Genomic DNA, 26513 nt, shown 5'->3' with positions numbered 1-26513 from the left:
AGAGGAACATAGATATACACTATGTGATCAAAAGTATCTGGATACCTCCAAAAACATACGTTTTTCGTATTAGGTGAATTGTGCTGCCACCTACTGCCAAGTACTCCATATCAGCTATCTCAGTAGTCATTAGACATCGTGAAACTCAGGGCTTTGAACGTGGTCAAGTGATCGGGAGTCACTTGTGTCATACGTCTGAACGCGAGATTTCCACACTCCTAAATATCCCTAGGTCCACGGTTTCCGATGTGATAGTTAAGTGGAAACGTGAAGGGACACGTACAGCACAAAAGTACACAGGCCGACCTCGTCTGACAGATCCCCGACAGTTGAAGAGGGTCGTAATGTGTAATAGGCAGACATCTATCCAGACCATCACACAGGAATTCCAAATTCCATCAGGACCCACTGCAAGTACTGTGACCGTTAAGCGGGAGGTGGGAAAACTTGGATTTCATGGTCGAGCGGCTGCTCATAAGCCACACATCATGCCGGTAAATGTCAAACGACGCCTCGCTTGGTGTAACGAGCGTAAACATTGAAGGATTGAACAGTGGAAAAACACTGTGTGGAGCGACGAATCACGGTATACAATGTGACGATCCGATGGTAGGGTGTGGGTATGGCGAATGCACGGTGAACATCTGCCAGCGTGTGTAGTACCAACAGTAAAATTCGAAGGGGGTGGTGTTTTGGTGTGGTCGTGTTTTTTATGTAGGTGGCTTGCACCCCTTGTTGTTTTGCGTGGCACTATCACAGCACAGGCCTACATTGATGTTTAAAGCACCTTCTTGCTTCCCACTGTTGAAGAGCAATTCTGGGATGGCAATTTCATCTTTCAACACGATCGAGCACCTTCTCATAATGTACGGCGTGTGGCGGAGTGGTTACACGACAATAGCATTCCAGTAATGGACTGCCCTGCACAGAGTCCTGACCTGAAACGTGCAGAACACCTTTGGGATGTTTTGGAACGCCGACTTCGTGCCAGGCCCACCGAACGATATCGATATCTCCCCTCAGTGCAGCACTCTGTGACGAATGAGCTGCCATACCCCAAAAAACCTTCCAGCATCTGATTGAACGTTGCCTGCGAGAGTGGAAGCTGTCATCAAGGCTAAGGGTGGGCCAACACCATTTTGAATTCCAGCATCACCGATGGAGGGCGCCACGAAGTTGAAAGTCATTTTCAGCCATGTGTCTGGATACTTTTGATCACATAGTGTATTAAAAATGTAGTACACGGTGTTAATGTTGCACAATTATTAAAAATGGGTGGAACATCTTTGAAACTTAGCCAAACTGTAAAACACGAGAAAAAACGTAAATAATGAAATGAAAATGTAGCTCCAAAGAATGTGTGCCGGACCTATAATAATATTTAAATATATAGGGTGCACGTATTTCTTTGGCATAGCGCAGCTAACGAGAATGCAGAGTGCGATTCCCCCTAGTAGAAAATACGGCTCATATAATGGCGCGCCCCATCCAGGCCATCGGCGGATAAGGGACATCATAGTAGACAGAATATCTGCGTGAACTTGCAACAACAATACAGTCTCTTTTCATTACAGAATGTTATCAAAACTACTACATGTGGTTTGTATGCAGACATTCTTCGGAGAATCTCACAAACTTTAAAAACTTCCAGAAGATTTTTGGATTTATCGGTAGCCATTTTGCATACAAGGACGATCTATTTGGATAGTGTCAAGGGTTTCTGATCACGAATTTTTCCTTTTGGAGGAAAGCGTAAGAAGTGGATTTTCTTCTCCTCCGTGATCAGCGTTACGGAAATTGTAAACTCCGTATCTGGTGACAATATGTATTACATTGCTAGATTATACACTGTTTAGAAGGTGCGCAAAATGAAACTGGCCTACAAAATGCTTGCAGTAAGACTGACGCGGGTTTAACGTTTGTTTATGAACATCACAACAGGTGCTGGGATTGGTCACTGTTGACGTCGATTCGCCGCTGTGCTCTTTTCGAGGGGTCTCTGCAAGAGAGTGCCGTGGCAAAAATCTCACGAGACGGCTCTGTTTTCAGGTTTCTGTTCTTGCCCGAATCCTTTACGTATCTTCCGTATCGGCAAGCCAATGTCAAGCAACACAGAGAATTTGATGATGATGACTTCTAGAAAGAAGCTGAACTCCTCTACGGAAAACAGTGATGAAGACACAGACGCTAGTTCTCACTCTGAATATCTACCACGTTCTGAGAACGAATTAACATCAGAAAATGAAATTCAGCAATGCGTTGTTTGGCATTATACTGTTCTCATAGATCATCATGTGTATTTGCTGGTTGGACAAAGTTTTGATTTCTATTTACAAGACACGTTTCTGACACTTATGTACTTGTCTTTATGAAATGATTACAGTAAACATTACGTCACACCATTTAGGTTCTTTAATTTTATATTGTATACATATTAATATGCCGGCGGCGGTGCCCGAGCAGTTCTAGACGCTTCAGTCCGGAACCACGCGACTGCTACGGTCGCAGGTTCGAATCCTGCCTCGGGAATGGATGTTTGTGAAGTCCTTGGGTTAGTTAAATTTAAGTAGTTCTAAGTTCTAGGGGACTGATGACCTCAGATGTTAAGACCCATAGTGCTCAGAGCCATTTGAACATATTACTATGCCAAAACTAAAGTTGTTGCTTGGCGCTTTCTTGACAAAAAGATTAGAAATCTATAGTCATGAAAAATTTAACAGGTGTTCTGAATAGTATAAACATCTGAAGTACACTACTGGCCATTAAAATTGCTACACCACGAAGATGTGCTACAGACGCGAAATTTAACCGACAGGAAGAAGATGCTGTGACATGCAAGTGATTAGCTTTTCAGAGCATTCACACAAGGTTGACGCCGGTGGCCACACCTACAACTTGCTAACATGACGAAAGTTTCCATCCTATTTCTCATACACAAACAGCAATTGACCGGCGTTGCCTGGTGAAACGTTGTTGTGATGCCTCGTGTAAGGAGCAGAAATGCGTACCATCACGTTTCCGACTTTGATAAAGGTCGGATTGTAGCCTATCGTGATTGCGGTTTATCGTATCGCGACATTGCGGCTCGCGTTGGTCGAGATACAATGACTGTTAGCAGAATATGGAATCGGTGGGTTCAGGAGGGTAATACGGAACGCCGTGCTGGATCCCAACGGCCTCGTATCACTAGGAGGCGAGATGACAGGCATCTTATCCGCATGGCTGTAACGGATCGTGCAGCCACGTCTCGATCCATGAGTCAACAGATGGGTACGTTTGCAAGACAACAACTATCTGCACGAACAGTTTGACGACGTTTGCAGCAGCATGGACTATGAGCTCGGAGACCATGGCTGCGGTTACCCTTCACGCTGCATCACAGACAGGAGCGCCTGCGATGGTGTACTCAACGACGAACCTGGGTGCACGAATGGCAAAACGTCATTTTTTCGGATGAATCGAGGTTCTGTTTACAGCATCATGATGGTTGCATCCGTGTTTGGCGACATCGCGGTGAACGCACTTTGGAAGCGTGTATTCGTTATCGCCATACTGGCGTATCACCCGGCGTGATGGTATGGGATGCCATTGGTTACACGTCTCGGTCACCTCTTGTTCGCATTGACGGCACTTTGAACAGCGGACCTTACATTTCAGATGTGTTACGACCCGCGGCTCTACCCTTCATTCGATCCCTACGAAAACCTACATTTCAGCAGGATAATGCACGACCGCATGTTGCATGTCCTGTATGGGCCTTTCTGGATACAGAAAATGTTCGACTGCTGCCCTGGCCAGCACATTCTGCAGATCTCTCACCAATTGAAAACGTCTGGTCAATGGTGGCCGAGCAACTGGTTCGTCGCCATACGCCAGTCGCTACTCTTGATGAACTGTTGTATCGTGTTGAAGCGACATGGGCAACTTTACCTGTACACGCCATCCAAGTTCTGTTTGACTCAATGCCCAGGCGTATCAAGGCCGTTGTTCTGGGTACTGATTTCTCAGGATCTATGCACCCAAACTGCGTGAAAATGTAATCACATGTCAGTTCTAGTGTAATACATTTGTCCAATGAATACTCATATATCATCTGCATTTCTTCTTGGTGTAGCAATTTTAATGGCCAGTAGTGTAATAGATTGTTATTATGAGGTGTTTACAACATTATGGCTTTAATCTATATACATTTATTACCTTTCGTTAGGATGACAGTAACTCTACTTCACGAAGAAAAACAGCTTCACATGAGAGACTGCCATTATGTAGTCCTCCAAAACAACAAAGATCAAGAAAGAAGGTGCAATTCACGAAGAAGGTTCAAAGGAATAAATAAAGAAGAGACGAATGCCGTGAATAGACATCTACTGCATGTTATCCTGTTCCAGCAACAACAATAGGAGAAATGAATAAGTGTCCGTTAAAATGCTTACAATTGGATAAAGAAGGAATACAAAGTGTGTTCACTAGATTTTGGGACTTGGGAGATTTTGATAAGGAAAATGCCTACTTCTTTGGCAGTATAGAAGCATGTTGTGTAAAATGAAGATACAAAAAAAAAAAAAACCTCCAGAAAACTGTTAGAAAAACAATACTTTCATTTTCAGAGTGAAGTTTAACGGATAGTCAGTGAGAGTTTGTAAAAAATCATTTATCAGCATTCATGGCCTACAGAATCACAGAGGCCGTATCAACAATATAATGTCGAGAGTAAAAATTAAACATCGAACACCTTTTTCCGATAAACGAGGTAAACATTTCACAAGGGCTAATGCTTACATTAATGATGCAGTGAATGGTGTCCATGCTCACATTAAGTCCATTCCCAAGTACTGCTCTCATTACGGTAGGTCACAAAATCCTGGAAGAGTCTACTTTGGCAGTGATATGAACATCACACAGCTGAATGAAAATTGCTGTCAATACTCCAAGCGTGCAAACATACAAGCAGTATCTCAAAGTAAGTACAGAAAAATATTCTGTGACGAATATAGTATAAGCTTTAAATTTCCAGCAGTAGAGGCCACAGGCCTGGACAGCACACATTGCGTCTTGTTATCACACTAGACAATGTAAGCACTGAACTCCCATAGAGCATTTTTAATAAAACGTACGGTATTAGAAATGACATTCTGGAAAGGAAAATGGTACGAGTCGTTCCTACTAAGAAAGAGGAAACCTCCAACAGTACCCACAAGGTTGCTAAATTCCATCCTAAAGATCGCGGGATGGATAGTGCAGCACAGATCAGAGTTTTGTGAATTCCAGGACTTCGTTCTCACGACGACTTTTAGTGTTTCGGAAAGGCTACGATACAAATCGTATTACTAATTAACTGTTACTAACAGTGCACCTCTATTCAATGCAAAAAGGCTACATTGTTGAAGTGTTCACCATGCTGGTTAATGGGTGTGATGACCTATACTTACTCTCTCAGCTTACAAAATACATAACCACGAAATTTCATTCACTTGTGTTAATGATTTTCCCCAAGCCCACTTTGAAAGATAACAGATCGTCAAATTGCAAAATGATCAAGGAGTCCCTTGGAAGAAGAGTAGAGCTCTTCCAAATGGCTCAGTCTTGTCACCACTGATGATGGACTTACACAGCATCTTAAGATGAGTAAATTTGCGACAACGTATGGATGGTCTTTGTATTTAAGCAAAGAATGAAGTGCTATGCAAAATTGTCCACTCATTGCATATTTTGTGACAAATAAAATAAGCATACTGGACAGTAAAAGGTCATAGTTATCAGAAATTCCTACCTTTAAATTAGAAATGTATGAATTTCAGGTTCAGTGAGTGATCAAATATCTCACACGTTTCATCTATACATTCATAAAGCAGCATGTATGTATGTATACACATACGTATGTATCACATATGTCTGGGATCTCCTCCCAAACCCTGGTACGATTTCAACCAAATCTGACATACAAACAGAAACTTCAGGAGTATCAGCAGTGTGGCACTTATAACCTCCCATCTCTCAGAGGAACAGATACAAGCAAAAACATGGTTTCTTCAGTCCCTACCTTGTAAGCTTCCACACACAGCAGGTGTGATGCGTGGGAGTATTATCAGCAAGCCTTATCGACCTTCTTTGCAGGGCAGCCTACATTTCACAGGCAAAAAAGTTATTTTTAAACCCCTGATATGTAGGCTGCCTGGCACAACAGGGAGTAATATAGGTCTGCTTTATCGGCCTGTTTTGCAGGGGCTACATGTGCAGATGAGGAACGCTAGGGGGTGAAACACGTATGTATTCAGTAGCAGCGATGGCGAGGCATGACAGAATCTCTGACCAGAGAGTTATTTATCGTTGCTAGTCTGCGCTTGACCGCGCGAGAGTTCAGTTGCATGTAGGGAGTCGGTAGTGGCAGTTGCGAGTTGCGAAGCAGTTGTTGTACATAGCGAGTCACGAGAGCATGTAGTTCATTTGTGCCAGTAGCGCGCGAGAGACAGTCGGAGTTGTGTGTGAGGAGTCGGCGGGCGTCGACATGGGCCTCTGGTCAAGGTTCAGGACGAGGTATATTTTTTAAATAAGATAATGAAGCAGCATTGCGCACATCTGATAATGTAATGTATGTTAACTGTAATTAATTTGTCCAAGAATTGCCCAAATAATAATGTTGTTCTCAAAACAATCTTTTTAAGAAAATTATCATCACAATTGAAACAATATTTACTTTGCTTTTCCTGCCAGAATCAATTTATCAGGTTGATGTTAACGTTAATTTTGTAGGGACTTAACATTTTTTGCACATTTTTTATTATCATTGAGTTTTATTACTGTGGGAAGCTAACATTTGGGTCTAATTTGCATTTTCATTCAGTTCATATCATTTAAAAATAATTACGGGGAGGTTACACTTAGCACAATGGCCATTCAGATTTAAAATAATTATCTTTCATTCTTGTGGGGAGGTTACACTGGGCTCTATTCCCATTAACATTTAAATATTGTCATTTACAAAAATTCTCCGGGGAAGTTACAGGGGGAATGTTGAGATGGAGGAGATGGACAGAGAGAGGGGGCAGGAGAGCATCGATAGCAGAAGGGGTAGGGGGAGATGGACAGGAATAGGGGGCAGGAGGAGATGGACAGAGAGAAAGGGGGACAAGGAGATGGACAAAGGGGTACAAGGAGATGGACAGTGAAACTGTGGACACAGAGAGACGTGCACAGGAGGAGATGGCAGAGAGAGAGAGAGAGAGAGAGGGGGGACGAAGCAATGGGCAGAGAGAGACAAAAGAGGAGATGGACAGAAAGAGAGAGGGGGTCAGGGAGGTGGACAGAGTGATTGGGAAGGACAAAATGAACATAGGGAGTGGTGGGCGGGAGCAATTGGAGAGGGGGGGGGGGAGTCGAGGGACAGAGAAAGGGGGGAGGACGAGATGGACGGAGAAAGAGGAAGGGTAGGAGGAAACGGCCGAAGAGAGGGGGCAGGAGATGAAGAGACAGAGAGAGTGGGGAGGAGGTTCAAATTTTATGGGACTTAACTGCTAAGGTTATCAGTCCCTAAGCTTACACACTACTTACCCTAAATTATCCTAAGGACAAACACACACACAGCCATGCCCGAGGGAGGACTCGAACCTCCGCCGGGACCAGCCGCACAGTCCATGACTGCAACGCCTTAGACTGCTCGGCTGGGGAGGAGGAAATGGATAGGTAAAGGGGGAAGGATGAGGAGGACAGAGAGCTTAAAAGCATAAAAATACAACAAATATACGAATTTCTAAAATGGTAGTCAATTTTATACGGATCAGTTTCAGTTACGTCCGCCTATGCTCTGATTTGGTTGCTGATGAGACATTACGCCACCTTGATAAATGCCAGTCTAAATCACACATTTCTTGCCTTGGATCAGGGTGCGAACGCCAAAGGAAGCCCTACTGCTGAGGCTGAAGACATCCTGGAAAAAAAACTTACGAATGAAAGGTCGCTTGCCCCCTGGTGACTACCAATCGTGACATCAGCAGAAGCAGATCGCCGTAAAGACTACACTGCTTTGATGTTAGCTCAGCTCCTACTCTTACGTCTTGCAGCTCGAATTGTCGTTAAACCCCGATATTACGGACGGAGCAGAATAGTTCTGCAAATGGAAAAATGACAGACCCATGGAAAACGATGTCTCGCTAAGTGAAGAAGGATGCGTAAGAGCTTACTGGATTCTACTGCCGAATTCAAAACAAAGATTTATGCCTCAACTGCTATCACTGCTCTGATAACCGACCTGACAGCCGTCTTAGACAGTCTCCAATATGCTTACCAGTAAGTATAAGAACAGATTATATATTAACTGATTACAGATCATTTATTACTTTCCTGAAGCTTTTATGTAGCAAAATAAATAATTGCACAAATAAGTACGACATATAGGAACTGTTAACACTACGAGGTCTGTTCAAAAAATTCCGGAACTTTGTCCACAAAACTTTTCTACGCTTACCTTTTACTTATTGTACATGGTCTCCTTCGAAATAATACTGGTCCCAACGCTGTTCCCACTTCCTGAACCGGTCTTGGAATGCCTCTTGCTGGATCGCGCGAAGCGCCGTCTGCGACTTTTCTTTTATCTCGTCTATCGTTGCAAATCTTCGTCTTTTTAACGGGGTTTTTCAACTTTGGAAATAAAAAATAGCCCGCAGGGACCAGGTCTCCAGAGTACGGAGGATGAGGCAGCACAGTGATTTCGTCTTTTGTGCAGTAGTCACCCACCAACAGGGATGAATGTGCGGGTGCGTTATCGTGATGCAAGAGCCATGAATTGTCTCGACACGTTTCAGGCCGTTTCCTTCTTACATTTTCTCGCCGGCGTCGCAAGTCGTTCCGATGTTGCTATCGATTAACAGTTTGTCCCTGTGGCATGAATTCATGCGAACTAATCCTTCAAAGTCAAAGAAGACTATCAGCATGGCTTTGACATTTGACCTGAGCTGACGAGCTTTTTTTGGTCTTGGAGAACCTTTCCAGACCCTTTGAGAAGATTGAATCCTGGCTGCAACATCATAACCTCAGATCACGTCTCATCACCAGTTATGTGTCTCTTAAGGAATATTTCGTTCTCATTTGCGTGATCTAAAAGCTCTTCACACATTGCAAGGTGAATGTCTTTCTGGTCTTGATTCCTGAGCTGTGGGACGAACTTGGTGGCAACATGATGCATTCCAAGATGCGGTATCAGGAGTTCATGACATGATCCAACTGAAATGTTACATTCTTCTGCAATCTCTTGGACAGTTAGTCTTCGATTGGCACGCACAGTTTCGTTGACGTTCCTAGCATAGCGTCGTCGATAGACGTCGAAGGGCGTCCTGAATGAGGATCATCTTTTAAGTTCCATACGGCCATTTTTAAACCGTATGAACCATTCGTAACACCGAGTACGGCTTAAGCACTCATCACCGTAGGCTTCCTGCACCATTTGGTGTGCCTCTGTAAAGTTTTTCTTCAATTTCACGGAAAATTTTATGCAGACGCGTTGCTCCTCTAACTTTCCCGTCTCAAAATTCGCGAACTGTGTGACACAACATTCTACTCAGTGCAGCATTAACTTCGGGGAGTTACACTTTAAACGGGTGCGTGCAGGGATGGCAACCGCATTTCGCTCCAGCACACCATTGGTGCGAAATTATGAATACTCCGGAATTTTTAGAACAGATCTCGTATTTACAATAGTCAACATGTCATCGTCTGTTGGATAAAGGTACATTTCGGAATTAAGAGAAACTAAGTGATAAATGTTCCGCCCAAGAAGGCACTCAGGAAGGAGAGATTAGGGGTTGTGAAATCCCGGCTACCGATTTCCTATGAAGAATTAGAGCAACAGCAAGGCAAGTGTGGAACACAAAAATTATAGATCTAGGGAAAGATTTTACACTGGAATACACTTAAAGGTACCAATGCGGCCCTGGTACGACAGTTGCTGGCGCTCAGGAAGTTTCAGAATCAACTTTGTAAATACTAGCTTCAACGACTGCTGCTTATAGAGACATTTACACCCCACTGGCCACAGACTGTTGCCTCTGGTTCGTGTGGTGAAGAGGAGAACACCAACTACATCTTCATCAGCATCAGAAATCAAGCAGATTCCACAAATTCTCTACAGCGGGACCTACTTTGACTGATCTATCTCTTCCCAACTTCAATAATTCCATTATTATCAGAGAAGAATGTGTATTACTAGTTACGAGTAAAGCAATAATGGTTGTAAGAGACCTTCTGATATACCGATCTTCTTCTTCTGCACTTCATGGATTACGAATTCTTGCCTGTTCCGGCTTCACAGTTGCCTCTAGCGCGTCCTGGGTTCTCGTCGATTTCTTCTTACTCTGCGCGTATAATCCAACGCTGCATGGGAAATCTGGTACCTTCCATTCTTTGTAGGTTCTCGGACCAATTCTGTTGCTTCATGTTTTATTATGTACTGATTCAATATTTAATCCTCTCTCAATATCTTCATTTCGTGTCCTGTCCATCCTAGTACATCCCCCTAATACTCCGTAAATATCTCACTTCCGAAGGTTTATTTTGCTCACTATGTTTCTTTCGAGTCGGCACCCAGGCTTCTCTGGCATAAGGCAATGTTGGTAAAGCCATGAACTTCTAAACATTCATTTTCATTTCTTTCCTAATTTTTTTTAAAAGTTCTTGGAATTGTCGAACAGGCGGCTTCAGATTTTCTAACTTTCTGCTGTATGTGCTTTCCATTATAAAAACTTGCGTGACGACCGAGATATTTAAAATTGGATACTTGTTCTAGAACGTGGTTTCCTAGCACTGTTTTTCATCTGATTAGATCCTTTCTTCTAAAAGCCATAATTTTCGTCTTATTGCCTGAACAATATAAACATCATATAGATTATTTAAAAGATCTATGAATTTCTGTAACTGAGTTTCATTTAGTTGAATCGTTATTTGATTGTCTGCAAATAAAAGAGTGTTTGAATAGACACTGTTTGATAATTTAATTCCTGGATCTGCTAGCAATTTCCATTTCTTTAAAATGCCGTCACTACTTTATATCAATTTTAAATTTATAAAAGCGAGATGTTTCCAAATTCTTTTGTCTTCTTCGTTCTATTATTTGTCTAATGGTGAAGACATTACGCATGCATTCTCTTCTTTTTCTAAACACAACCTGTTCTTCTTATTTTAGTATAGATCTTTTACCCTAGACTCATGGGGTTAGTCATCTATAATTTTCACAAGGAGCAATCCCCACCTTCACCCTAAGCGATTGAGGGAAATTCGCTGAAACCTAAAACTTCATTGCCGGACATGGATTTCAACCACCATCCTCCAGCTTGCTGAGCACTCCGTCACCCCGCTCGGTGTTTTCGGGAGGAGCAGGATTCCAATCGCCGTCGGACCATCCAGATTTAGGTTCCCAGTGGGTTCCCTAATTCGCTTAAGGCGAATGCCGGGATGGTTACCTTGAAGAGACCACTGGTACTTGTTCAGCAGAGTCTGTGGATCACCACTAATGAAATACACTGATGGCGGTAGTGTCGCTTACACAAGGAATAAAAGAGCAGCGCATTGGTAGAGCTGTCATTTGTACTCAGGTGATTGAAGTGAAAAGGAGCCTGGCGTGATTATGGCCGCACAACGGCAATTTACAGCCTTTGAACGTGGATTAGTAGCTGGAGCTAGACACGTGAGACATTCCAGTTCGGAAATCGTTACGGAATCCAATATCCTGAGATCCATAGTCTCAAGAGTATGCCGAAAATACCAGATTTCAGGCCTTCACATAACGAGTGAGAGCAGCAGCGTCTGCGTAGAATTCTAAGTGCTAACATACAAGCAACACGTCGTGAAATAAACATAGAAATCAGTGTGGGAACTGCTACAAACGTATCCGTTAGGTAAGTCCGGCAAAATTTGGCGTTAACGGGCTGTGGCAGAAGACAACCGAAGCGAGTACGTTTGCTAACAGCACGAAATCGCCCGCAGCGAATCTACTGGGCTTGTGACCGTATCGGTTGGGCCCTAGACGACTGGAAAACCTGCCGGCCGCAGTGGCCGAGCGGTTCTAGGCACTTCAGTCCGGAACCGCGTGACTGCTACGGTCGCAGGTTTGAATCCTGCCTCGGGCATGGATGTGTGTGATGTCCTTAGGTTAGTTAGGTTTAAGTAGTTCTAAGTTCTAGGGGACTGATGACATTAGACGTTAAGTCCCATAGTGCTCAGAGCCATTTGACTGGAAAACCGTGGCCTGGTCAGATGAGTTACGATTTCAGTTGGTAAGAACTGAAGGTAGGTTTCGAGTGTGGCGCAGGCCCCACGAATCCATGGACTCAACTCGTCAACAAGACTCTGTGCAGGCTGGTGGTGGGGTCATAATGGTGTGGGCTGTGTTTACGTGGAATGGAGTGGGTCCTCTGTATGTTCGGCTACTTGGAGCCCATATGGAGCCATTCATGGACTTCATGTTCTCAAACAACAATTGTTCACGATTGGTTTGAAGAACAATCTGGACATTTCGAGCGAATGATTTGGCCATCGGCACGACTGAAAACCATAGAATATTTATGGGACATAATCAATAAGTGAGTTCGCGCACAAAATCCTGCACCGGCAATTATGGACGGCTATAGACGCAGCATGGATCAGTATTTCTGCAAAGGACTTCCATGACTTGTGGAGTCTATGCCACGTCGAGCGGCTGCACTACGCCAGGCAAAAGGAGATCCATCACGATATTAGTGGGTATTCCATGACTTTTTCCATCTCAGTGTAGTTGTCGATAGGTTGCAACCTCCTAACCCTATTTCCTCTGTTTCAAATGAAACTTGATTTATTGTGCTCAACCATAGTTCCTGTGATTCATATGTATACGTTAGTGAAGCAGACTGATGTGAGCTAGATTTAGAAAAATACACTACTGGCCATTAAAATTGCTACACCACGAAGATAACGTGCTACAGACGCGAAATGTAACCCACAGGAAGAAGATGCTGTGATATGCAAATGATTAGCTTTTCAGAGCATTCACACAAGATTGGCGCCGGTGGGCACACCTACAATGTGCTGACATGAGGAAAGTTTCCAACCGATTTCTCATACACAAACAGGAGTTGACCGGCGTTGCATGGTGAAACATTGTTGTGATGCCTCGTGTAAGGAGAAGAAATGCGTACCATCACGTTTCCGACTTTGATAAAGGTCGGATTGTAGCCCATGGCGATTGCGGTTTATCGTATCGCGACATTGCTGCTCACGTTGGTCTAAATCCAATGGCTGTTAGCAGAATATGGAATCGGTGGGTTCAGAAGGGTTATACGAAACGCCGTGCTGGATCCCAACGGCCTCGTATCAGTAGCAGTCGAGATGGCAGCTATCTTATCCGCATGGCTGTAACGAATCGTGCAGCCACGTCTCGATCCCTGAGTCAACAGATGGGGACGTTCGCAGGACAACAACCATTTGCACGAACAGTCCGACGACGTTCGCAACAGCATGGACTATCAGCTCGGAGACCAAGGTTGCGGTTACCCTTCACTGCATCACAGGCAGGAGCGCCTGCGATGGTGTACTCAACGACGAACCTGGGTGCACGAATGGCAAAACGTCATTATCGAGGTTCTGTTTACAGCATCATGATGGTCGCATCCGTGTTTGGCGACATCGCGGTGAGCGCACATTGGAAGCGTGTATTCATTATCGCCATACTGGCGTATCACCCGGCGTGATGGTATGGGGTGCCATTGGTTGCACGTCTCAGTCACCTCTTGTTCGCATTGACGGCACTTTGAACAGTGGATGTCACATTTCATATGTGTTATGACCCGTGGCTCTACCCTTCATTCGATCCCTGCGAAACCCGACATTTCATCAAGAAAATGCATGACCGCATGTTGCATGTCCTGTATGGGTCTTTCTGGATACAGAAAATGTTCGACTGCTGCCCTGGCCAGCACATTCTCCAGATCTCTCACCAATTGAAAACGTCTGGTCAATGGTGGCCGAGCCACTGGCTTGTCACAATATGCCAGTCGCTACTTTTGATGAACTGTGGTATCGTGTTGAAGCTGCATGGGCAGCTGTACCTGTACACGCCATCCAAGCTCTGTTTGAGTCAATGCCCACGCGTATCAAGGCCGTTATTACGGCCAGAGGTGGTTGTTCTGGGTACTGATTTCTCAGGATCTATGCACCCAAATTGCGTGAAAATGTAATCACATGTTAGTTCTAGTATAATATATTTGTCCAATGAATACCCGTTTATCATCTGCATTTCTTCTTGGTGTAGCAATTTTAATGGCCAGTAGTGTAGTTGGAAGGTAGAACTTCGATACTTTGTTAAAACATGCATCAACAGTCAGTATAAAACTATCGCTGATCTCATTTCTCTTGCAATTGCGCTGTATTTATTAGACTAAGCTATTTACGTCTTACACGATTAGCTTGACGGCCATTATCAAGTTATCAATAAGCGTTCTACAGTTTCTACACACACTGGTCAGTTGATAATGGTCGTAGAGGTCGAACATATTAGACATATTGATTGTCATGTAATTTATACAGCCTAATTAAATGATAAATAACGTCAATCAGCAACTTCGTCGGTGATGAGCGCTAGCATCACACACTCACAAGCCGCGCGGAATGGCCGCGTGGTTTGAGGCGCCATGTCACGGATTGCGCGGCCCTCCCGTCGGAGGTTCGAGTCCTCCCTTGGGCATGGGTGTGTGTGTTGTTCTTAGCATAAGTTAGTTTAAGTACTGTGTAAGTCTAGGGACCGACGACCTCGGCGGTTTGGTCCCTTAGGAATTCACACACACACACACACACACATACACACACACACACTCACACACACACGGCATGTCCCTTAAGAAGGTCAAGCATTAGCGCCTTCAAGTTGTATGAATATCATTTATGGGTCATTCACATTATTATTGATGCACTGAGTTCAAACAGGTGCCGACGACTACTGGCAACCTCGCCGTTGGACACGTGGTCATAGGAACATTTTGTACTCTTTTGAACCAGTAACTTCATATTCTCCGTCCCCCGTTCTCCAGCACTTGTTATGGATGTGAAGATACATCTTATACACTGTACTAATTATTAATCATGTATTTTCAAGTAATTGGAATCCATATTAGCGCTGAGAGTAATAAATGTCCTAAAACAGCTGGTGAGTGCAATAGGAGAACACTAAATGTCAGTGTGAAAGAGACAACAGTAATCATCATATCTGAGAAACTCAACTTGTTTCCAAATTACAACATAACGTTTAATTTGCAGAAGGAATCAAAAGCAAACACCGTCCGAACAGGTCCTGAAGGACCAACGGTACCGACCGGCCGCCCTGTCATCCTCAGGCTGTAGCCGTCACGGGATGCGGAGGGGTTGCGGTCAACACATCGCTCTGCCGGCCGTTGTAAGTTTTCGTGACGGGTGCCGCTGCATCTCACGTCAGTCAAGTAGCTCCTCAATTGACCTCACAAGTGCAGAGTGCGCCCCGCTTGCCAACAGCACTCAGCAGACGCAGACGGTGACCCAGCAAACTGCTATCCCAGCCCGACAGCGCTTAACTTCGGTGATCTGGCGGGAACTGGTGTTACCACTGCAGCATGGCCATTGGCTGTAGAAGGAATCAGTGGGTTTAATATCTGAGCACATGGCTTTTAGAAGAACTGACATCTGATTATGAGGTAAAATGCCGCATTGAACAAGCTTGGTAGAAATTCTAATATTTTTAAAAAGTGGCTATATGTTGAAATTTTGACGTGGGTTTAAGGCTAAGGTTGATGCAATGTTTGTTTGGCCTGTACTTACTTATGGTGTAGAAAAGTTGAGATTAAAATTGTACGCCATCAACAAAATAAAAGCTTTAGAGATGTGGCTACACTGCAGTGCTTGATGTTTCATAGACAGCTAGAATGACAAACGAGGGAGACAAATTTAATGTGTTAGCATAGACCGAGAAATAACACGTAATTGATAAGAGAAAGGCGGCGTATTTAGGATCCATGAAGTGAAACGAGCCGGCCGTTGTGGCCGTGCGGTTCTAGGCGCTTCAGTCTGGAATTGCGTGACTGCTACGGTCGCAGGTTCGAATCCTGCCTCGGGTATGGATGTGTGTGATGTCCTTAGGTTAGTTAGGTTTAATTAGTTCTAAGTTCTAGGCGACTGATGACCTCAGAAGTTAAGTCGCATAGTGCTCAGAGCCATTTGAACCATTTGAAGTGAAACGAAAAATGTGGATATTTTCAGCTAATAATTGAAGATGAAGATAAAGATGAAGGAAGAAGAAGAATCGGAAGAAAGAGGATATTTTCACTACGAAACTTTAGACAATGGAAGCGGCTACATGGTATTCAATGATTGATATGCAGTCTGCTCAGAAACAGTCTGAAAAGCTTGTAATGGTATTCCAGGGCAGATTGTGCTGAGGAGCAATAATTAAGAAAAAATTCGACACGTTGTGCCGTTCCCGAGTCATTTAGAATTGAAATTTGCCAATTAGACCTTTGCGGGCAAACTGAAGCACTTGCACGCGCTGAAACGCTCAGTCATTTGTGAGTCCGGCAGACACCACTTCTTCAATTGCTCATTGCCGGTCAGAATGTGCCTTTGTCTAAAGTGATAAATTTAAGCTATGCGAGCGAAAACCACGTTTGTTCAGTTTGAGGAACGAAGCGAAGAACATGATTGGCTATACTATGGCAGGCTGCTTGAATTTGAGCGCGCGACGACCTGATCGGCTAACTTCAGTGCTAAATAACTCGAAAACGGCGTAACATATCGATTTTTTTCTTAACAACTGTTTCTCAGCACTACTTCCCCTGAAACACCCTTGCAAGCCTTTTAGGCTGTTACTGATCACCATTTACGTCGAAGGAAACCGGGAGCTACGGAAAATTTGATCGCAAACATCCGTTATTGGATAGCCACAGAAGGAGTAATAGTGCTAAATTAATGATAATAACTATAAAGTTCGAATTTTCCTTCATCTGCGGTTCACATTTTCTCAGGTTCGTTGGAAAGCAGCTTATGTGCCTATACTTACGTTCCTTGGTATTCAATGAGAACCTTGTCGGTGAACTGCAAATAAATAGGTGATGAAGAAGAAAAGCAAAGTTTCTGATGTTTGCTTAACTTGTGGCTCACGGTCTGCACGTATCTACATCTACATCTACATCCCTACTCCGCAAGCCACCTGACGGTGTGTGGCGGAGGGTACCTTGAGTACCTCTATCGGTTCTCCCTTCTATTCCAGTCTCGTATTGTTCGTGGAAAGAAAGATTGTCGGTATGCCTCTGTGTGAGCTGTAATCTCTCCGATTTAATCCTCATGGTCTCTTCGCGAGATATACGTAGGAGGGAGCAATATACTGCTTGACTCCTCGGTGAAGGTATGTTCTCGAAACTTCAACAAAAGCCCGTACCGAGCTACTGAGCGCCTCTCTTGCAGAGTCTTCCACTGGAGTTTATCATCTCCATAACGCTTTCGCGATTACTGAATAATCCTGTAACGAAGCGCGCTGCTCTCTGTTGGATCTTCTCTACCTCTTCTGTCAACCCTATCTGGTACGGATCCCACATCGGTGAGCAGTATTCAAGCAGTGTACTGTGACCTACTTCCTTTGTTTTCGGACTGCATTTCCTTAGGATTTTTCCAGTGAATCTCAGTCTGGCATCTGCTTTACCGACGATTAATTTTATATGCTCATTCCATTTTAAATCACTCTTAACGCCTACTCCCAGATAATTTATGGAATTAAAAAAAATGGTTCAAATGGCTCTGAGCACTATGGGACTCAACATCTGTGGTCATCAGTCCCCTAGAACTTAGAATTACTTAAACCTAACTAACCTAAGGACATCACACTCATCCATGCCCGAGGCAGGATTCGAACCTGCGACCGTAGCAGTCGTGCGGTTCCGGACTGAGCGCCAAGAACCGCTAGACCACCGCGGCCGGCTATGGAATTAACTGCTTCCAGTTGCTGACTTGCTATATTGTAGCTAAATGATATAAGATCTTTCTTTCTATGTATTCGCAACACATTACACTTGTCTACATTCAAATTCAATTGCCATTCCCTGCACCATGCGTCAATTCGTTGCAGATCCTCCTGCATTTCAGTACAATTTTCCATTGTTACAATCTCTCGATATACTACAGCTTCATCCGCAAAAAGCCTCAGTGAACTTCCGATGTTATCCACAAGGTCATTTATATATAAAGCGAATAGCAATGGTCCTACGACACCCTCCTGCGGCACACCGGAAGTCACTCTTATTTCGGAAGTTCAACTTGTTTGATCCAACACACTTTTATCGACACACTTTTTTGCTACAAAAGCCAATGAGAATGAATGAAACGAAAATAACTGTGCTAAGAAGTAGAAAAATTTGCACTTACTGAGATTCGTTTTCGCTTCTGATTCAGGACGCACCTTCTTTTAATCATTTGTTGCGCTTCTTTCTTTTTCTAGGCACACCAGTGGTTGAACATGTGGTGCCGTTTCCGGTACTGGGTATTGTATTGTCCTTATCCTAGTATCGTCATACCTGGCACTAAATTCGTCTGCATGGCGTCACATTTGAGGGCTAGGCCTAAGTAACTTCGTACCGGGCTACGGCTTGGCCCTAACGAATGTTCTGCATTGTCGAAACACACTGTCGTATCGTCTTTCAAATGGTTCAAATGGCTCTAAGCACTATGGGACTCAACATCAGTCCCCTAGACTTAGAACTACTTAAACCTAGCTAACCTAAGGACATCACACACATCCTTGCCCGAGGCAGGATTCGAACCTGTGACCGTAGACAGCAGCGCGGTTCCGGACTGAAGCGCCTAGAACCGCTAGGCCAAAGAGGAAGGTTATCGTCTTTCCACCGCTGAAACAGCTATATGTGCACATATCGATAGCCAATAAATTTAAAAAATAAATAAAACCCCCCTCTATTACTGTTTCTATGGGAGAGACATAGTGACAACAGTTGTTGGGTCTGGTGTCGAGTACACAACTTGAGGGAGTCGGACCTCAGAGCACCGGAGAAGCGCTTACTTGCGTGCGGCTGAGCGGCCGTACGTGCAGCAGAGTGCAGTAGCTCACGCCTGGCGTGCCGCCAGATTAACTTCAGAGGCGCGCATCCAGGGAGCATCGCGTGACGCATCTTGTCATCACTGCCGCCGACTGCCACTGCTAAGCGGAACCGCATTCGCCGCGGCGCCATTGTAATTACATAGCGCTAAACCTGTGGTTGAGAGTGCCACAAGGTAGACAGACAGAATTACACTGACGGAGAGTGTTATATCTGAACACCTTGGCCGGGCGCTATCGAACTGATATAACAGAGTTTACATCCTTTTGGAATACGTTGAATAAAATTTCATCATTAGGAGAGATTCTTTTCAGTACAGAAGTAAGTCATGCCTATAGATGTAGAGGTGAGTACATGACGGCTGGCGAGTGCGTTGAACGCTACTGGAACTTTCCTGGCACGAGATCGCAATACATCATGCCCAAAAGGCGTGAATTCGCAACTTGTCGATTACGATATTGCAGTGGCTGTGTTGTTCAGAATTACGATGCAATATTCCTTCGAAGAGACACTCGTGTTTGAGGGAACAGGCACTGCAGCGAGTACAGTCATTATGAAACACATGTAATGTATTCGCAGTTGCGAACAAGGACGACCATCAGCTGTATAATGGAATTACGACAATGAAAACTTGTGTCGCATCAGGACTCGAACCGGATTTCCCGCTTATCGCGAGCGTTCGCATTAGCATTAGGCTGTCCGAACACGCTCCACGGCCAGACCCTAACATCCATTTGTTGTCAGTCATGTGTCTGCAACCTGCAAGGTCTCAGAGCTGATTGTTCTGGTATGCAATAGGGTAGACAGGACGACGTGTACTACATCAGACGGTCACCTGTATGGACTACCTCTTGTGGAGTCGTATTCAAAGTTTTATTTACGAGACCCCTGTACAGACATAGGAAGATCTGCTGGCACGAGTTTTGGCAGCTTCACTAGAAATTGGAGAGACACCATGTGGGATGGAGAGTGAGTACCAAAACATTCTTCATAGGTGCAATGTCTGTAACAAAGTTGGTGGACGCCACGTCGAGCCGCTGTTGTAATGCATCAGTACTGTTCCTGTAGAATGCAGGGATCTATTTTTGTTTTGGAATAATGTAAACCCGTAATCTTGAATCGTTAATACAAATAAATGTGCTTAAGTGATAAATGGATGTTTCGTTATGTTTCCTTTCGAACTGTTTTATAGCAATTGTACTGCGTCACGCCTAATTTAATTCCTCAAGCAGAACTGGATGAGTTAAACATCTGAACTGGAACCGTCATAGAAGGGAAACGGTACCTTTCCGGAAATGCGTTCCTATTCAGAATATCAGGTACTCACTCCCCTCTACAAGTGCTAGAAGTTTGTAACGGGAATTTCCGAACACCTTGTAGACAAATAATTTATGCAGGAATAAATGTTTTTAAATTTGTTCATTTATTCTAGTAGCAATATAGATATAAATTTATCCAAATAATGTCCGTCTCCCTAATGACCCGACAGTGCGTGGCGGGGAGCTGACAATGTACTAGTAGGATTTTCATCGCTTTTAATTCCATTCACGGATATTACGTCGGAAAACGTTTTGCTTGTACGCCCCTGTAGAAGCCAACTTGTATGAAGTGTTATACTCGTGGATATGTAAATTGGACGAAGCGAGGAAGTAATGCGTGTCTCGATTTGGATTGCTACGACGGCTTCCGGGATTTTTAGAGATGCCACCAAAAGCCACTTGTCAATCTATTGTAGCGTGTCTCATTATACAATAGTTTGCCGAATACTTCCGCGGCGCTCTCGCGCTGACTCAACAGGTCTGTGGCGAATCACACAGCAGTTGTTTTGTCCTGTTAGTGGCTGGCTCTGAGCACTATGGGACTCAACTGCTGTGGTCATCAGTCCCCTAGAACTTAGAACTACTTAAACCTAACTAACCTAAGGACATCACACACATCCATGCCCGAGGCAGGATTCGAACCTGCGACCGTAGCGGCCACGCGGTTCCAAACTGACGCGCTTAGAACCGCACGGCCACACCGATCCTGTTAGTACAGCTCCCAAACCATCACATTAGAAGGATATAGTCGATTTTGGAAGGGCTGTCCTTTCTAGATGACTTAGGGATTCTTCCTATGGCTATTGGTCTGGAATGTACGTTGTATAGATTTCAGTGAATGAAAGCACACATAAGAACGCGGGAGGCAAGTAAGAATGTTATGTATGTACTAGTGTTTCAGGTCCACACTCAGAGTGTGGGACCAGTCATCCTTCCACAACGCCTCACAGGCGAGGCATGACTACACGTCCTGTCGCTTATAGTGGCTCCCCCGGCTGGAAGACACGCATTTGGTGGTACTAAGGGTAATGTGGCTGCTATATGAAGGCGTTACAGCTCTCTTCCGCATTTCCGTACGAAGGCATCTCGACAACACGTATGCCGGCAAAAGGACCGGACGAGGTCGCGAGTCTCGCCCACTCGCCGGAACTCAAACTTTCGGATTTCTCCTGTTGGAGCACCCCATAGAAATGTATGTGGAGCTCATTCTGAACGTACAGCCACTGGAACAACGCATTCATGCTGCCTGTGGCGCCATTCAGTTGCAGGATGGCACATGCGTCAGTCGCTGCTCTGTCGTAGTCACGCATGCTTAGAGCCCCGTGGACTCCGGTTCGGATACCTTCAACAGCGGTGATATCATCACAGCACCTCTTACAATACAGCACCTCTTACAATGCATTTTGTTGTACCGGAGCGAAGAATTCATAAATACACTGGATCGTAGACACCATGCATTCCTGGCCATATGTCCATACGACCTTTCCTGCACGTTATATCGTCTCATGGGTAGTTTCCTGCTGTTTGTGACCATTTAGCAAAATCGCCTCGTGTAGTTCCTCCTTAAATCGCTGTGGACAAACGCTCTCAGATATGACACGGATATCATTTGTTTTCCAGTGACTGATTCCAGAGCATATAGTCACTTGAGATGAAACGTATGAGTAGTAATTCATCACGTGGAGGAAGTACATGACGTGGATGGCATGGATATGTGTAGTGATCTTTGAGAGGACGTCAGTAACGAAAAATCTCGTAGATAACCACCCTAAGACGAGGCTACGTTTTACACAAATGAATTAATTCATATATATATATATATATATATATATATATATATATATATATATATATATATATTAATAAACACCATTATATTACTCTAAAAGCAGTTACTAAAACCTATAATTCCTTACACCCTGCGCTATTAAAACCTCATACAGATGTCGTCACAAGTGCCGGGTAAGGACTAACAACAGCAATAAGCAGTACTTGTGCCTAGTGTTTGACTGAGACTATGAGTTGCACAGTTTAGTTAGTTTTGAGATTTTCTGAAGTTATGAATTCTCCCTCTTAAGGCCTCCATAAATGATCAAAGAAATTTTCAAACTTCAGTGTGTTTGTCAAATATTTGACCGTGTACGGGCCGTTTGACGTCTTCAACAAACACAGAGCGTTTTGACATGTTTGTCAAAATATAGCGCGTTTGACGTGTTTGGAAGAAATTATTAAAAAGATGGCAAGATGGCCGTCGTTGTCTGTGTTGATGTATGTTTAGTGAAAAAGAGTTTAAATACAATTTATCTCTTGGTATCGTGAGTCTCCACAACTATGAAAATTCTGATCAAGGATAAAAACAAAATAGTACTGACAATTACCGAAATAATAGAGCTGTCACGTTTTTTCCAGCCGCACATCACGCATGAAAAGGTCAAGGAGAAAATCAGTTTTCTACACACAACATACAAGCGGGAGTCCAAAAGATAAATGAAATCGAAGCTCTCCGTTTCTTCGACCGTCGATGTAGGCTGTATATTTCCAGGCTATGGTAATTTAATGGACTGTTGCTAGATGACCAAGTAGAAGAGAATAAATTTTCGCATACTTGTGCCTTCTTTTCCGTGTGGAGGTGAAGTAAGTCTAAACAAGTTATTAAAAGTTTCACTGCCCATTCGGAGAAAGTTGATGTAATCATCAGGTTTCGAGTGTAACATTTCCTTTACGAGATTTTCACGTTATATTTCTCTCTCATCTAAACTATTATAAGGAGCGATGTCTTGTTTTCATCTTCTTCTTCTTTTTCTTTTAAGAGAGTGCCAAGGCCAGTGCTAGAAACGTTTTGTCTGAATTTGCAGCCATTCCCACTAGGGTCAAAATACTGCATACATGAGCAGCGTTTACTTCAAAAGTGAGATTAAATTGACAAACTTTTCTGCTGGTACGTGCACGGGCTTGCTCGACAAATCCGTGGCTAGATAAGAGCGAATTTTACAAAGAAGATTAATCGCTTACGAGGACCTTTATGAAATTCGGGATTGCAGGAGGGAAAGTACAAACAATAGAAAAGCGAATAAGATACCAGAGAAATGAGCTCTCCCAGATTTCTAATTTGTTGCCAACAATATGCTACCAGTACTAATGATGTTATACAAGCAGGCAAATATTTAGGAAAGGACAAAAATTTAGTCGTATTGGAGTCGCCAGTGATTGTTCGAATGCTTATTTCGAAAATAAATTGTTTGCAGCGCAGACACAACAACGTCAGTGAGAAACTACCTGTCTCAGGCGTCATCGCCCATCTTCAGATCATAAGACAGACGTTGCAGTTCACTCTGACCACTGAGGAAACCAAGCTGTCAGTGCGGTTCCTCAGTAGCTGGGGCGAAATTCAGCATCTGTCTTATGATCTGAAGTTGGCCGGCGACGCCTGAGACAGGTGATATCGTATTGAAACTTTTATTTTATTTCATTTTTCACGTTTATTTCTATAGGATCAAATTGAGGTGCAAATCGCCCTGGTCATGGAACGAGTAAATACACGAGATTAAAGATTACAAGCTGCGCGTATATATTACCATAATCTACACTATAAGACAGGAATTAGGTCATTTTTTCCCAAGAACTCCCCGACAGAAGAGAAGGAGTGAACCATAAGGAAATTCCTCAGCTTATAACTGAATGTGCAAGGATTACTGGTAAGGCCTTTTAATTCATGTGGTAGCTTACTGAAAACGGTTGCAGCAGAATACTGTACACCTTCCTGCACAAGAGTCAAAGAAATGCGATACAAATGCAGTTTGGACTCCTTCCTAGTATTAATTGAGTGAAAGCTTGTAATTCTTAGGAATAACCGATATTGTTAACAACAAACGACATCGAAGTATTTATATATTGAGAGACCGAAGCCGGAATTTCGGACTCCAGGATAGGGTTCGGTAAGATGTTCGCGAACATATACCTGATTTTGCTCGAACTGCCCTTTTCTGTGCCAAAAATACCTTTTGTGAGTAGGAACAGTAACCCCAGAATATAATGACGTATGTCATAAACGAATGAAAGTAAGCAAAGTAGACTAATTTTAGTGTTGGACCTTAACTTATTGCAGATACTGTTCTAGTGGTAAATACAGCAGAATTCAGTATTTGAACAATATCCTGAACATGGGCTTTCTATGACACTTTACTGTCTATTTGGACACCTTCAAATGTGAACTGTTCAGAGTTACTAATCAAATGCCCGTTCTATGTAATCAAAATGTCAGTTGGTTTGACTGTGCAGAAAAATAAATTCTTTCCGTAACAAGACAAATCTTAACTTGCTTGCTTCAGACACGACACTAGTCTGTAGTTATCTTTTCCAAAATTCCTTCACCAGAGAAGACGAAACAAATACTTCTGAATTCGAGTCAAGAACTACTGCCAATATGAGTAACATAGAAGTAGATATCCTCGATGTAGCAAAGCAGCTTAAATCACTTAATAAAGTAAAGGCCTGCGGTCCATTGTGTATATCATTCAGCTTCCTTTCAAAATATGCTTGTTACTTACCGATCAAATATAACAGCTCGCTCGTGGAAAGATCCGTACCCAAAGACTTGAAAGTTGCACAAGTAACACCAATACCCAAGAAAGGAATAGGAGTAATGCGCTGAATTACGTACCCACATCGCTACCGTCAGTTCGCAATAGAATTTTTGGAACATATACTATGTTCGAACATTATGGGTTACCTCGAAGAAAAAGATTTATTGACATACAGGCAACAGCAATTCAGAGAATAGTTAGAACTTTGTTCTCACAAAGTAATGAGTACTATCGACAGGGGATGTCAAATTGATTCTGATGGCTTTTTGACACCGTTCCTCACAAGCGACTTCTAGACAAATTGCCTGCCTATGAAGTATCGCCTCAGTTGTGCGACTGGATTCGAGATTTCCAGTCAGAAATGTCACAGTTCGTAGTAACTTAAGTAAAGCTGTCGAGTAAAACAGAAGTAATATCTGGCGTTTCCCAAAAAAAGTTTTGTAGGCCCTCTGCTGTTCCTAATCTTCATAAACGAGTTAGGAGAGTATCTGATTTGTCAGATTGATTGCAGATGCTGTCATTTACCGTTATCAAATGATAAAACAAATTGCAAAACGATATAGACAATATATCTGTATGCTGCGAACAGTGGCATACATAATGAAAAGTGTGAAGCCATCCACATGAGTATTAAAAGGAATCTATTTCGGTTAGAGGGTAAGTCACACAAATTTAAAGACTTTAAACTCAACTAAATACTTAGGGATTACAGTTACGAATAACTTAAATTGGAACGAACACGTGGATAATGCTGTGGGAGAAGCAAACCAGGGACTGCGATTTGTTGGCAGAACACTTAGAAAATGTAACAGGCCTACCAAAGAGACGGCTTACACTACGCTTGTCTGCCCTTTTGCCGTGCGATGTGGGAACCGCATCAGAGGGAAGTGACGGAGGACATCGAAAAAGTTCAAAGAAAAGCAGCTCGTTTAGTACTATCGACAAAAAGGGTAGAGAGTGCCACGGATATGATACGCGACTTGGGATGGCAATCATAAAGCAAAGGTGATTTTCGTTGCGGCAGGATCTTCTCATAAAGTTTGAATCACCATCTTTGTCCTCAGAGTGCGAAAATTTTTGTTGGCGCCCACACACATAGGGAGGAATGCTTATCATAATAAAATAAGAGAAATTAGAGCTCGCACGGAAAGATTTAAGTGTTGGTTTTCCCCACACGGTGTTCGAGAGTGGAAGGGTCGATAAATAGCTTGAATTGATTCCAGGAACCTGCAGAGTAATCTTGGTTCAAATGGCTCTGAGCACTATGGGACTTAACTTCTGAGGTCATAAGTCCCCTAGAACTTAGAACGGTTGTTGTTGTCTTCAGTCCTGAGACTGGTTTGATGCAGCTCCCCATGCTACTCTATCCTGTGCAAGCTTCTTCATCTCCCAGTACCTACTGCAGCCTACATCCTTCTGAATCTGCTTAGTGTATTCATCTCTTGGTCTCCCTCTTCGATTTTTACCCTCCACGCTGCCCTCCAATACTAAATTGGTGATCCCTCGATGTCTCAGAATGTGTCCTACCA

General features: G+C 43.5%; 1 protein-coding gene and 1 pseudogene across 2 annotated transcripts in view; both read right to left on the bottom strand.

Annotated features, from left to right (window-relative positions):
* The window catches only part of LOC124776785 (homeobox protein Mohawk), a 102968-nt gene that overhangs the window by 60402 nt on the left and 16053 nt on the right, over nucleotides 1-26513 (bottom strand). The window lies entirely within an intron of this gene.
* On the bottom strand, nucleotides 15493-15611 carry LOC124778397 (annotated as a pseudogene).

This window comes from Schistocerca piceifrons, chromosome 2, assembly GCF_021461385.2.
Source record: "Schistocerca piceifrons isolate TAMUIC-IGC-003096 chromosome 2, iqSchPice1.1, whole genome shotgun sequence".
Classification (NCBI taxonomy): domain Eukaryota; kingdom Metazoa; phylum Arthropoda; class Insecta; order Orthoptera; family Acrididae; genus Schistocerca; species Schistocerca piceifrons.
This window is presented reverse-complemented; position numbering and strand designations above follow the sequence as displayed.